Below are 14,603 nucleotides of genomic sequence, written 5' to 3' on the forward strand. Positions count from 1 at the left end.
GCACTCCTTTCCCCTCGTTGCTAGTATACTCCATAGATGCATCTTGGTGAGCGTAGGAAAATTTTAAAATTATGCTACGATTCCCAACATTGCCCCCACTACCCACGTTCATGTGGGTCCCCCCATGCAGGTGGGGCCCACTTCGGAACCTTCTAGAACCTTCCCGGTACAATACCAAAAAATCCCGAACATTTTCCGGTGGCCAAAATAGGACTTCCCATATATAAATCTTTACCTCCGGACCATTCTGGAACTCCTTGTGACGTCCGGGATCTCATCCGGGACTCCGAACAACTTTCGGTTAACCGCATACTAATATCTCTACAACTCTAGCGTCACCGAACCTTAAGTGTGTAGACCCTACGGGTTCGGGAGACATACAGACATGACCGAGACGACTCTCCGGTCAATAACCAATAGCGGGATCTGGATTCCCATGTTGGCTCCCACATGTTCCACGATGATCTCATCGGATGAACCACGATGTCGAGGATTCAATCCATCCCGTATACAATTCCCTTTGTCAATCGGTACGTTACTTGCCCGAGATTCGATCGTCGGTATCCCAATACCTTGTTCAATCTCGTTACCGGCAAGTCACTTTACTCGCACCGTAACGCATGATCCCGTGGCTAACTCCTTAGTCACATTGAGCTCATTATGATGATGCATTACCGAGTGGGCCCAGAGGTACTTCTCCGTCATACGGAGTGACAAATCCCAGTCTCGATTCGTGCCAACCCAACAGACACTTTCGGAGATACCTATAGTGCACCTTTATAGCCACCCAGTTACGTTGTGACGTTTGGTACACCCAAAGCATTCCTACGGTATCCGGGAGTTGCACAATCTCATGGTCTAAGGAAATGATACTTGACATTAGAAAAGCTCTAGCAAACGAACTACACGATCTTGTGCTATGCTTAGGATTGGGTCTTGTCCATCACATCATTCTCCTAATGATGTGATCCCGTTATCAATGACATCCAATGTCCATGGTCAGGAAACCATAACCATCTATTGATCAACGAGCTAGTCAACTAGAGGCTTACAAGGGACATGTTGTGGTCTATGTATTCACACATGTATTACAGTTTCCAGTTAATACAATTATAGCATGAACAACAGTCAATTATCATGAACAAGGAAATACAATAATAACCATTTTATTATTGCCTCTAGGGCATATTTCCAACAGTCTCCCACTTGCACTAGAGTCAATAATCTAGTGCACATCGCCATGTGATTAACACTCAAAGTTCACATCGCCATGTGACTAATACCCAAAAGTTTACTAGAGTCAATAATCTAGTTCACATCACCATGTGATTAACACTCAATGAGTTCTAGGGTTTGATCATGTTATGCTTACGAGAGAGGTTTTAGTCAACGGGTCTGCAACATTCAGATCCGTGTGTGCTTTACAAATCTCTATGTCATCTTGTAGATGCAGCTACCACGCGCTACTTGGAGCTATTCCAAATAACTGCTCTACTTGAAGGAAATATGCCCTAGAGGCAATAATAAAGTTATTATTTATTTCCTTATATCATGATAAATGTTTATTATTCATGCTAGAATTGTATTAACCGGAAACATAATACATGTGTGAATACATAGACAAACAGAGTGTCACTAGTATGCCTCTACTTGACTAGCTCGTTGATCAAAGATGGTTATGTTTCCTAGCCATAGACATGAGTTGTCATTTGATTAACGGGATCACATCATTAGGAGAATGATGTGATTGACTTGACCCATTCCGTTAGCTTAGCACTCGATCGTTTAGTATGTTGCTATTGCTTTCTTCATGACTTATACATGTTCCTATGACTATGAGATTATGCAACCCCCGTTTACCGGAGGAACACTTTGTGTGCTACCAAACGTCACAACGTAACTGGGTGATTATAAAGGTGCTCTACAGGTGTCTCCAAAGGTACTTGTTGGGTTGGCGTATTTCGAGATTAGGATTTGTCACTCCGATTGTCGGAGAGGTATCTCTGGGCCCACTCAGTAATACACATCACTATAAGCCTTGTAAGCATTGTGACTAATGAGTTAGTTGCGGGATGATGTAATACGGAACGAGTAAAGAGACTTGCCGGTAACGAGATTGAACTAGGTATCGAGATACCGACGATCGAATCTCGGGCAAGTAACATACCGATGACAAAGGGAACAATGTATGTTGTTATGCGGTGTGACCGATAAAGATCTTCGTAGAATATGTGGGAACCAATATGAGCATCCAGGTTCTGCTATTGGTTATTGACCGAAGAGGTGTCTCGGTCATGTCTACATAGTTCTCGAACCCGTAGGGTCCGCACGCTTAACGTTACGATGACAGTTATATTATGAGTTTATATGTTTTTATGTACCGAAGGTTGTTCGGAGTCCCGGATGTGATCACGGACATGACGAGGAGTCTCGAAATGGTCGAGACATAAAGATTGATATATTGGAAGCCTATGTTTGGACATCGGAAGTGTTCCGAGTGAAATCGGGATTTTTCCGGAGTACCGGGAGGTTACCGGAACCCCCCGGTAACTTAATGGGCCTTATTGGGCCTAGGTGGAAGAGAGGAGAGGAGGCCAGGGCAGGGCCGCGCGCCCCTCCCCCCCAGTCCGAATAGGACATGGAGAGGGGGGCGGTGCCCCCCCTTCCTTCCTCCCCTCCACCTTTTCCCCCTTCCTCTCCTAGTCCAACATGGAAAAGGGGGGAGTCCTACTCCCGGTAGGAGTAGGACTCCTCCTGGCGCGCCTCTCCTCCCTTGGCCGGCGGCCTCCCCCTTGCACCTTTATATACGGGGGCAGGGGGCACCTCTAGACACAATTGATCAACGATCTTTTAGCCGTGTGCGGTGCCCCCTCCACCATATTACACCTCGATAATATCGTAGCGGTGCTTAGGCAAAGCCCTGCGTCGGTAGAACATCATCATCGTCACCACGCCGTCGTGCTGACAAAACTCTCCCTCAACACTCGGCTGGATTGGAGTTCGAGGGACGTCATTGAGCTGAACGTGTGCTAAACTCGGAGGTGCCGTGCGTTCGGTACTTGATCGGTCGGATCGTGAAGATGTATGACTACATCAACCGCGTTGTGTTAACGCTTCCGCTTTCGGTCTACGAGGGTACGTGGACAACACTCTCCCCTCTCGTTGCTATACATCACCATGATCTTGCGTGTGCGTAGGAATTTTTTTGAAATTACTACGTTCCCCAATAGTGGTATCAGAGCCAGGTTTTATGCGTTGATGTTATGCACGAGTAGAACACAAGTGAGTTGTGGGCGATATAAGTCATACTGCTTACCAGCATGTCATGCTTTGGTTCAGCGGTATTGTGATATGAAGCGGCCTGGACCGACATTACGCGTACGCTTACGCGAGACTGGTTTCACTGTTGCGAGCACTCGTTGCTTAAAGGTGACTGGCGGGTGTCTGTCCCTCTCACTTTAGTTGAACCGAGTGTGGCTACGCCCGGTCCTTGCGAAGGTTAAAACAACACCAACTTGACAAACTATCGTTGTGGTTTTGATGCGTAGGTAAGAACGGTTCTTGCTAAGCCCGTAGCAGCCACGTAAAACTTGCAACAACAAAGTAGAGGACGTCTAACTTGTTTTTGCAGGGCATGTTGTGATGTGATATGGTCAAGACATGATGCTATATTTTATTGTATGAGATGATCATGTTTTGTAACCGAGTTATCGGCAACTGGCAGGAGCCATATGGTTGTCGCTTTATTGTATGCAATGCAATCGCCATGTAATTGTTTTACTTTATCACTAAGCGGTAGCGATAGTCGTAAAAGCAATAGTTGGCGAGACGACAACGATGCTACGATGGAGATCAAGGTGTCGCGCCGGTGACGATGGTGATCATGACGGTGCTTCGGAGATGGAGATCACAAAGCACAAGATGATGATGGCCATATCATATCACTTATATTGATTGCATGTGATGTTTATCTTTTATGCATCTTATCTTGCTTTGATTGACGGTAGCATTATAAGATGATCTCTCACTAAAATTTCAAGATAAAAGTGTTCTCCCTGAGTATGCACCGTTGCCAAAGTTCGTCGTGCCCAGACACCACGTGATGATCGGGTGTGATAAGCTCTACGTCCATCTACAACGGGTGCAAGCCAGTTTTGCACACACAGAATACTCAGGTTTAACTTGACGAGCCTAGCATATGCAGATATGGCCTCGGAACACTGAGACCGAAAGGTCGAGCGTGAATCATATAGTAGATATGACAACATAGTGATGTTCACCATTGAAAACTACTCCATTTCACGTGATGATCGGTTATGGTTTAGTTGATTTGGATCACGTAATCACTTAGATGATTAGAGGGATGTCTATCTAAGTGGGAGTTCTTAAGTAATATGATTAATAGAACTTAAATTTATCATGAACTTAGTACCTGATAGTATCTTGCTTGTCTATGTTAATTGTAGATAGATGGCCCGTGCTGTTGTTCCGTTGAATTTTAATGCGTTCCTTGAGAAAGCAAAGTTGAAAGATGATGGTAGCAATTACACGGACTGGGTCCGTAACTTGAGGATTATCCTCATTGCTGCATAGAAGAATTACGTCCTGGAAGCACCGCTGGGTGCCAGGCCTCCTGCAAGAGCAACACCAGAAGTTATGAACGTCTGGCAGAGCAAAGCTGATGACTGCTCGATAGTTCAGTGTGCCATGCTTTACGGCTTAGAACCGGGTCTTCAACGACGTTTTGAACGTCATGGAGCATATGAGATGTTCCAGAGTTGAAGTTAATATTTCAAGCAAATGCCCGGATTGAGAGATATGAAGTCTCCAATAAGTTCTACAGCTGCAAGATGGAAGAGAATAGTTCTGTCAGTGAGCATATACTCAAAATGTCTGGGTATAATAATCACTTGATTCAACTGGGATTTAATCTTCCGGATGATAGCGTCATTGACAGAATTCTTCAATCACTGCCACCAAGCTACAAGAGCTTCGTGATGAACTATAGCATGCAAGGGATGAATAAGACAATTCCCGAGCTCTTCGCAATGCTAAAGGCAGCGGAGGTAGAAATAAAAAAGGAGCATCAAGTGTTGATGGTCAGTAAGACCACTAGTTTCAAGAAAAAGGGCAAAGGGAAGAAGAAGGGGAACTTCAAGAAGAACAGCAAGCAAGTTGCTGTTCAGGAGAAGAAACCCAAATCTGGACCTAAGCCTGAAACTGAGTGCTTTTACTACAAGCAGACTGGTCACTGGAAGCGGAACTGCCCCAAGTATTTGGCGGATAAGAAGGATGGCAAGGTGAACAAAGGTATATGTGATATACATGTTATTGATGTGTACCTTACCAGAGCTCGCAGTAGCACCTGGCTATTTGATACTGGTTTTGTTGCTAATATTTGCAACTCGAAACAGGGACTACGGATTAAGCGAACACTGGTCAAGGACGAGGTGACGATGCGCGTGGGAAATGGTTCCAAAGTCGATGTGATCGCCGTCGGCACGCTACCTCTACATCTACCTTCGGGATTAGTATTAGACCTAAATAATTGTTATTTGGTGCCAGCGTTGAGCATGAACATTATATCTGGATCTTGTTTAATGCGAGACGGTTATTCATTTAAATCAGAGAATAATGGTTGTTCTATTTATATGAGTAATATCTTTTATGGTCATGCACCCTTGAAGAGTGGTCTATTTTTAATGAATCTCAGTAGTAGTGACACACATATTCATAATGTCGAAGCCAAAAGATGCAGAGTTGATAATGATAGTGCAACTTATTTGTGGCACTGCCGTTTAGGTCATATCGGTGTAAAGCGCATGAAGAAACTCCATAATGATGGACTTTTGGAATCACTTGATTATGAATCACTTGGTACTTGCGAACTGTGTCTCATGGGCAAGATGACTGAAACACCGTTCTCCGGAACTATGGAGAGAGCAACTGATTTATTGGAAATCATACATACAGATGTATGTGGTCCGATGAATATTGAGGCTCATGGCGGATATCGTTATTTTCTCACCTTTACAGATGATTTAAGCAGATATGGGTATATCTACTTAATGAAACATAAGTCTGAAACATTTGAAAAGTTCAAAGAATTTCATAGCGAAGTTGAAAATCATCGTAACAAGAAAATAAAGTTTCTACGATCAGATCGTGGAGGAGAATATTTGAGTTACGAGTTTGGCCTACATTTGAAACAATGCGGAATAGTTTCGCAACTCACGCCACCCGGAACACCACAGCGTAATGGTGTGTCCGAACGTCGTAATCGTACTTTACTAGATATGGTGCGATCTATGATGTCTCTTACTGATTTACCGCTATCGTTTTGGGTTATGCTTTAGAGACGGCTGCATTCACTCTAAATAGGACACCATCGAAATCCGTTGAGACGACGCCTTATGAACTATGGTTTGGCAAGAAACCAAAGTTGTCGTTTCTTAAAATTTGGGGTTGCGATGCTTATGTGAAGAAACTTCAACCTGATAAGCTCGAACCTAAATCGGAGAAATGTGTCTTCATAGGATACCCAAAGGAGACTGTTGGGTACACCTTCTATCACAGATCCGAAGGCAAGACATTCGTTGCTAAGAATGGATCCTTTCTAGAGAAGGAGTTTCTCTCGAAAGAAGTGAGTGGGAGGAAAGTAGAACTTGATGAGGTAACTATACCTGCTCCCTTATTGGAAAGTAGATCATCACAGAAACCAGTTTCTGCGAAACCTACACCAATTAGTGAGGAAGTTAATGATAATGATCATGAAACTTCAGATCAAGTTATTACTGAACCTCGTAGGTCAACCAGATTAAGATCCGCACCAGAGTGGTACGGTAATCCTGTTCTGGAGGTTATGTTATTAGACCATGACGAACCTACGAACTATGAAGAAGCGATGGTGAGCCCAGATTCTGCAAAATGGCTTGAGGCCATGAAATTCGAGATGGGATCCATGTATGAGAACAAAGTATGGACTTTAGTTGACTTGCCCGATGATCGGCAAGCCATTGAAAAAAAATGGATCTTGAAGAAGAAGACTGACGCTGACGGTAATGTTACTGTCTATAAAGCTCGACTTGTTGCGAAAGGTTTTCGACAAGTTCAAGGGATTGACTACGATGAGACCTTCTCACCCGTAGCGATGCTTAAGTCTGTCCGAATCATGTTAGCAATTGCTGCATTTTATGATTATGAAATTTGGCAAATGGATGTCAAAACTGCATTCCTGAATGGATTTCTGGAAGAAGAGTTGTATATGATGCAACCGGAAGGTTTTGTCGATCCAAAGGGAGCTAACAAAGTGTGCAAGCTCCAGCGATCCATTTATGGGCTGGTGCAAGCCTCTCGGAGTTGGAATAAACGCTTTGATAGTGTGATCAAAGCATTTGGTTTTATACAGACTTTTGGAGAATCCTGTATTTACAAGAAAGTGAGTGGGTGCTCAGTAGCATTTCTGATATTATATGTGGATGGCATTTTGCTAATTGGAAATGATATAGAATTTCTGGGTAGCATAAAGGGATACTTGAATAAGAGTTTTTCAATGAAAGACCTCGGTGAAGCTGCATATATATTAGGCATCAAGATCTATAGAGATAGATCAAGACGCTTAATTGGACTTTCACAAAGCACATACCTTGACAAAGTTTTGAAGAAGTTCAAAATGGATCAAGCAAAGAAAGGGTTCTTGCCTGTACTACAAGGTGTGAGATTGAGTAAGACTCAATGCCCGACCACTGCAGAAGATAGAGAGAAGATGAAAGATGTTCCCTATGCTTCAGCCATAGGCTCTATCATGTATGCAATGTTGTGTACCAGACCTGATGTGTGCCTTGCTATAAGTTTAGCAGGGAGGTACCAAAGTAATCCAGGAGTGGATCACTGGACAACGGTCAAGAACATCCTGAAATACCTGAAAAGGACTAAGGATATGTTTCTCGTTTATGGAGGTGACAAAGAGCTCATCGTAAATGGTTACGTTGATGCAAGCTTTGACACTGATCCGGAAGATTCTAAATCGCAAACCGAATACGTGTTTACATTGAATGGTGGAACTGTCAGTTGGTGCAGTTCTAAGCAAAGTGTCGTGGCGGGATCTACGTGTGAAGCGGAGTACATAGCTGCTTCGGAAGCAACAAATGAAGGAGTCTGGATGAAGGAGTTCATATCCGATCTAGGTGTCATACCTAGTGCATCGGGACCAATGAAAATCTTTTGTGACAATACTGGTGCAATTGCCTTAGCAAAGAAATCCAGATTTCACAAGAGAACCAAGCACATCAAAAGACGCTTCAAATCCATCCGGGATTTAGTCCAGGTAGGAGACATATAAATTTGCAAGATACACACGGATCTGAATGTTGCAGACCCGTTGACTAAGCCTCTTCCACGAGAAAAACATGATCAGCACCAAGACTCCATGGGTGTAAGAATCATTACTGTGTAATCTAGATTATTGACTCTAGTGCAAGTGGGAGACTGAAGGAAATATGCCGCAGAGGCAATAATAAAGTTATTATTTATTTCCTTATATCATGATAAATGTTTATTATTCATGCTAGAATTGTATTAACCGGAAACATAATACATGTGTGAATACATAGACAAACAGAGTGTCACTAGTATGCCTCTACTTGACTAGCTCGTTGATCAAAGATGGTTATGTTTCCTAGCCATAGACATGAGTTGTCATTTGATTAACGGGATCACATCATTAGGAGAATGATGTGATTGACTTGACCCATTCCATTAGCTTAGCACTCGATCGTTTAGTATGTTGCTATTGCTTTCTTCATGACTTATACGTGTTCCTAGGACTATGAGATTATGCAACTCCCGTTTACCGGAGGAACACTTTGTGTGCTACCAAACGTCACAACGTAACTGGGTGATTATAAAGGTGCTCTACAGGTGTCTCCAAAGGTACTTGTTGGGTTGGCGTATTTCGAGATTAGGATTTGTCACTCCGATTGTCGGAGAGGTATCTCTGGGCCCACTCAGTAATACACATCACTATAAGCCTTGCAAGCATTGTGACTAATGAGTTAGTTGCGGGATGATGTAATACGGAACGAGTAAAGAGACTTGCCGGTAACGAGATTGAACTAGGTATCGAGATACCGACGATCGAATCTCGGGCAAGTAACATACCGATGACAAAGGGAACAACGTATGTTGTTATGCGGTCTGACCGATAAAGATCTTTGTAGAATATGTGGGAACCAATCTGAGCATCCAGGTTCCGCTATTGGTTATTGACCGGAGAGGTGTCTCGGTCATGTCTACATAGTTCTCGAACCCGTAGGGTCCGCACGCTTAACGTTACGATGACAGTTATATTATGAGTTTACATGTTTTGATGTACCGAACGTTGTTCGGAGTCCCGGATGTGATCACGGACATGACGAGGAGTCTCGAAATGGTTGAGACATAAAGATTGATATATTGGAAGCCTATGTTTGGACATCGGAAGTGTTCCGGGTGAAATCGGGATTTTTCCGGAGTACTGGGAGGTTACCGGAACCCCCCGGTAACTTAATGGGCCTTATTGGGCCTAGGTGGAAGAGTGGAGAGGAGGCCAGGGCAGGGCCACGCGCCCCTCCCCCCAGTCCAAATAAGACAAGGAGAGGGGGGCGGCGCCCCCCCTTCCTTCCGCCCCTCCAGCTTTTCCCCCTTCCTCTCCTAGTCCAACATGGAAAAGGGGGGAGTCCTACTCCCGGTAGGAGTAGGACTCCTCCTGGCGCGCCTCTCCTCCCTTGGCCGGCGGCCTCCCCCTTGCACCTTTATATACGGGGGCAGGGGGGCACCTCTAGACACAATTGATCAACGATCTTTTCGCCGTGTGCGGTGCCCCCCTCCACCATATTACACCTCAATAATATCGTAGCGGTGCTTAGGCAAAGCCCTGCGTCGGTAGAACATCATCATCGTCACCACGCCGTCATGCTGACAAAACTCTCCCTCAACACTCAGCTGGATCGGAGTTCAAGGGACGTCATTGAGCTGAACGTGTGCTGAACTCGGAGGTGCCGTGCGTTCGGTACTTGATCGGTCGGATCGTGAAGACGCACGACTACATCAACCGCGTTGTGTTAACGCTTCCGCTTTCGGTCTACGAGGGTACGTGGACAACACTCTCCCCTCTCGTTGCTATACATCACCATGATCTTGCGTGTGCGTAGGAATTTTTTTGAAATTAATACGTTCCTCAACACTACTATACGAATCCGGTTCACTACTCAGAGTCATCCGGATTAGTGTCAAAGTTTGCATCGACGTAACCCTTTACGACGAACCCCCTTTCCACCTCCATAATCGAGAAAATTCCTTAGTCCACTAGATACTAAGGATAAGTTCGACCGCTGTCATGTGATCCCTTCCTGGATCACTATTGTACCCCTTGACTAACTCATGGCAAGGCACACTTCAGGTGCGGTACACAGGATAGCATATTGTAGAGCCTACGTCTAAAGCATAGGGGACGACCTTTGTCCTTTCTCTTTCTTCTGCCGTGGTCAGGTCTTGAGTCTTACTCAATACTCACACCTTGTAACACAGCCAAGAACTCCTTCTTTGCTGATCTATTTTGAACTCCTTCAAAATCTTGTCACGGTATGCATTCGTTTGAAAGTACTATTAGGCGTTTTTCATCTATCCTTATAGATCTTGATGCTCAATGTTCAAGTAGCTTAATCCAGGTTTTCCATTAAAAACACTTTTCAAATAATCCTGGATGCTTTCCAGAAATTCTACATCATTTCTGATCAACAATATGTTAACAACATATACTCATCAAAAAATTTATAGTGCTCCCACTCACTTCTTTGGAAATACAAGTTTCTCATGAACTTTGTATAAACCCAAAATCTTTGATCATCTCATCAAAGCGTTCATTCCAACTCCGAGATGCTTACTCCAATCCTTAGAAGGATTGCTGGAGCTTTGCATACTTGTTAGCATCTTTCAGGATTGACAAAACCTTCTGGTTGTATCACATACAACCTTTCCTCAAGAAAATCGTCGAGAAAACAATGTTTTGACATCCTATCTGCAAGATTTCATAAATAATGTAGTAACTGCTAATATAATTCTAACAGACTCTTAGCGTCGCTACGAGTGAGAAAGTCTCATCGCAGTCAACTCCTTGAACTTGCCGGAAAACATCTTAACGACAAGTCGAGCTTTCTTAATGGTGACACTTACCATCATTGTCTGTCTTCCCTTTAAAATCCATCTGTACCCAACAGCCTTACGACCATCAAGTAGTTCTTTCAAAGTCTATACTTTGTTTTCATACATGGATCCTCTCGGATTTTATGGCCTCGAGCCATTCGTCGGAATCCGGGCCCACCATCGCTTCTCCATAGCTCGTAGGTTCATTGTTGTCTAGCAACATGACTTCCAAGACAGGATTACGTACCACTCTGAAGTAGTACACATCCTTGTCGTCCTATGAGGTTTGGTAGTGACTTGATCTGAAGTTTCATGATCACTATCATAAGCTTCCACTTCAATTGGTGTAGGTGCCACAGGAACAACTTCCTGTGCCCTGCTACACATTAGTTGAAGTGACGTTCAATGACCTCATCAAGTCTCCACCATCCTCCCACTCAGTTCTTTCGAGAGAAACTTTTCCTCGAGAAAGGACCCATTTCTAGAAACAATCATTTTTGCTTCCAGATCTGAAATAGGAGGTATACCCAACTGTTTTGGGTATTCTATGAAGATGCATTTATCCGCTTTGGGTTCGAGCTTATCAGCCTGAAACTTTTTCACATAAGCGTCGCAGCCCCAAACTTTTAAGAAACGACAGCTTAGGTTTCTCTAAACCATAGTTCATACGGTGTCGTCTCAACGGAATTGCGTGGTGCCCTATTTAAAGTGAATGCGGTTGTCTCTAATGCCTAACCCATAAACGATAGTTGTAATTCGATAAGAGACATCATGGTATGCACCATGTCCAATAGGGTGCAGTTATGACGTTCGGACACACCATCACAATATGGTGTTCCAGGCGGTATTAGTCGTGAAACAATTTCCACAATTTCTTAATTGTGTGCCAAACTCGTAACTCAGATATTCATCTTTATGATCATATCACAGACATTTTATCCTCTTGTCACGACGATCTTCAACTTCACTCTAAAATTACTTGAACCTTTCAATAATTCAGACTTGTGTTTCATCAAGTAAATATTCTCAGCATCTACTCAAATCATCTGTGAAGTAAGAACATAACGATATCCACTGCGTGCGTCAGCACTCATTGGACTGCACACATCAAATGTATTACTTCCAACAAGTTGCTCTCTTGTTCCATCTTACTGAAAACGAGGCCTTTCAGTCATCTTGCCCATGTGGTATGATTTGCATGTCTCAAGTGATTCAAAATCATGTGAGTCCAAATGATCCATCTGTATGGACTTTCTTCATGCATATATACTAATAGACATGGTTCGCATGTCTCAATCTTTTCAAAAATGAGTGAGTCCAAAGATCCATCAACATGGAGCTTCTTCATGCGTTTTATACCAATATGACTCAAGTGGCAGTGCCACAAGTATGTGGTACTATCATTACTATCTTATATCTTTTGGCATGAACATGTGTATCACTACATCGAGATTCAATAAACCATTCATTTTAGGTGCAAGACCATTGAAGGTATTATTCAAATAGACAGAGTAACCATTATTCTCCTTTAATGAGTAACCGTATTGCGATAAACATAATCCAATCATGTATATGCTCAACGCAAACACCAAATAATAATTATTCAGGTTTAACCCCAATCTCGATGGTAGAGGGAGCATGCGATGCTTGATCACATCAACCTTGGAAACACTTCCAACACATATCGTCATCTCACCTTTAGCTAGTCTCCGTTTATTCCGCAGCTTTTATTTCGAGTTACTAACATTTAGCAACCGAACCGGTATCTAATACCCTGGTGCTACTAGGAGTACTAGCAAAGTACACATTAATATAATGTATATCCAATATACTTCTGTCGACCTTGCCAGCCTTCTCATCTACGAAGTATCTAGGGTAGTTCTGCTTTAGTGACCGTTCCCCTCATTTCAGAAGCACTTAGTCTCGGGTTTGGGTTCAACCTTGGGTTTCTTCACTAGAGCAGCAACTGATTTGCTGTTTCATGAAGTATCCCTTCTTGCCCTTGCCCTTCTAGAAACTAGTGGTTTTACTAACCATCAACAATTGATGCTCCTTCTTGATTTCTACTTTCGCAATGTCAAACATCGCGAGTTGCTCAAGGATCATCATGTCTATCCCTGATATGTTATAGTTCATCACGAAGCTCTAATAGCTTGGTGGCAGTGACTATGGAGAACCATCACTATCTCATCTGGAAGATTAACTCCCACTCGATTCAAGTGATTGTAGTACTCAGACAATCTGAGCACATGCTCAACGATTGAGCTTTTCTCCCTTAGTTTGCAGGCTTAAGAAACTTGTCAGAGGTCTCATACCTCTTGACGTGGGCATTAGTCTGAAATCCCAATTTCAGTCTTTGGAACATCTCATATATTCTGCGACGTTTCAAAACCGTCTTTGGTGCCACAATTTTAAACTGTTAGCATCACACACTGAACTATCACGTAGTCATCAAAACGTGTATATCAGATGTTTCATAACATCTACAGACGACGCTTGAGGTTCAGCACATCGAGCAGGTGCATTAAGGACATAAGCCTTCTGTGCAGCAATGAGGACAATCCTTAGTTTACGGACCCAGTCCGCATAATTGCTACTATCAACTTTCAACTAAATTTTCTCTAGGAACATATCTTAGTAGAACTAAAGCGTAAGCTACGACATTATTTGCAAAGACCTTTTGACTATGTTCATGATAATTAAGTTCATCTAATTATTTAATGAACTCCCAGTTAGATAGAAATCCCTCTAGTCATCTAAGTGATACATGATCCGAATCGACTAGGCCGTGTCCGATCATCACGTGAGACGGACTAGTCATCATCGGTGAACATCTCCATGTTGATCGTATCTACTATACGACTCATGTTCGACCTTTCGGTCTCTTGTGTTCCGAGGCCATGTCTGTACATGCTAGGCTCGTCAAGTCAACCTAAGTGTTTTGCTTGTGTTCCGAGGCCATGTCTGTACATGCTAGGCTCGTCAACACCCGTTGTATGCGAACGTTAGAATCTATCACACCCGATCATCACGTGGTGCTTCGAAACAACGAACCTTCGCAACAGTGCACAGTTAGGGGGAACACATCTCTTGAAATTTTAGTGAGGGATCATCTTATTTATGCTACCGTCGTTCTAAGCAAATAAGATGTAAACATGACAAACATCACATGCAAATCATAAAGTGACATGATATGGCCAATATCATCTTGCGCCTTTTGATCTCCATCTTCGAGGCGCGGCATGATCACCTTCGTCACCGGCATTACACCATGATCTCCATCATCATGATCTCCATCATCGTGTCTTCATGAAGTTGTCTCGCCAACTATTACTTCTACTACTATGGCTAACGGTTAGCAATAAAGTAAAGTAATTACATGGCGTTTTTCATTGACACGCAGGTCATACAATAAATTAAGA

The sequence above is a fragment of the Aegilops tauschii genome, chromosome 2, assembly GCF_002575655.3.
Source record: "Aegilops tauschii subsp. strangulata cultivar AL8/78 chromosome 2, Aet v6.0, whole genome shotgun sequence".
NCBI lineage: Eukaryota > Viridiplantae > Streptophyta > Magnoliopsida > Poales > Poaceae > Aegilops > Aegilops tauschii.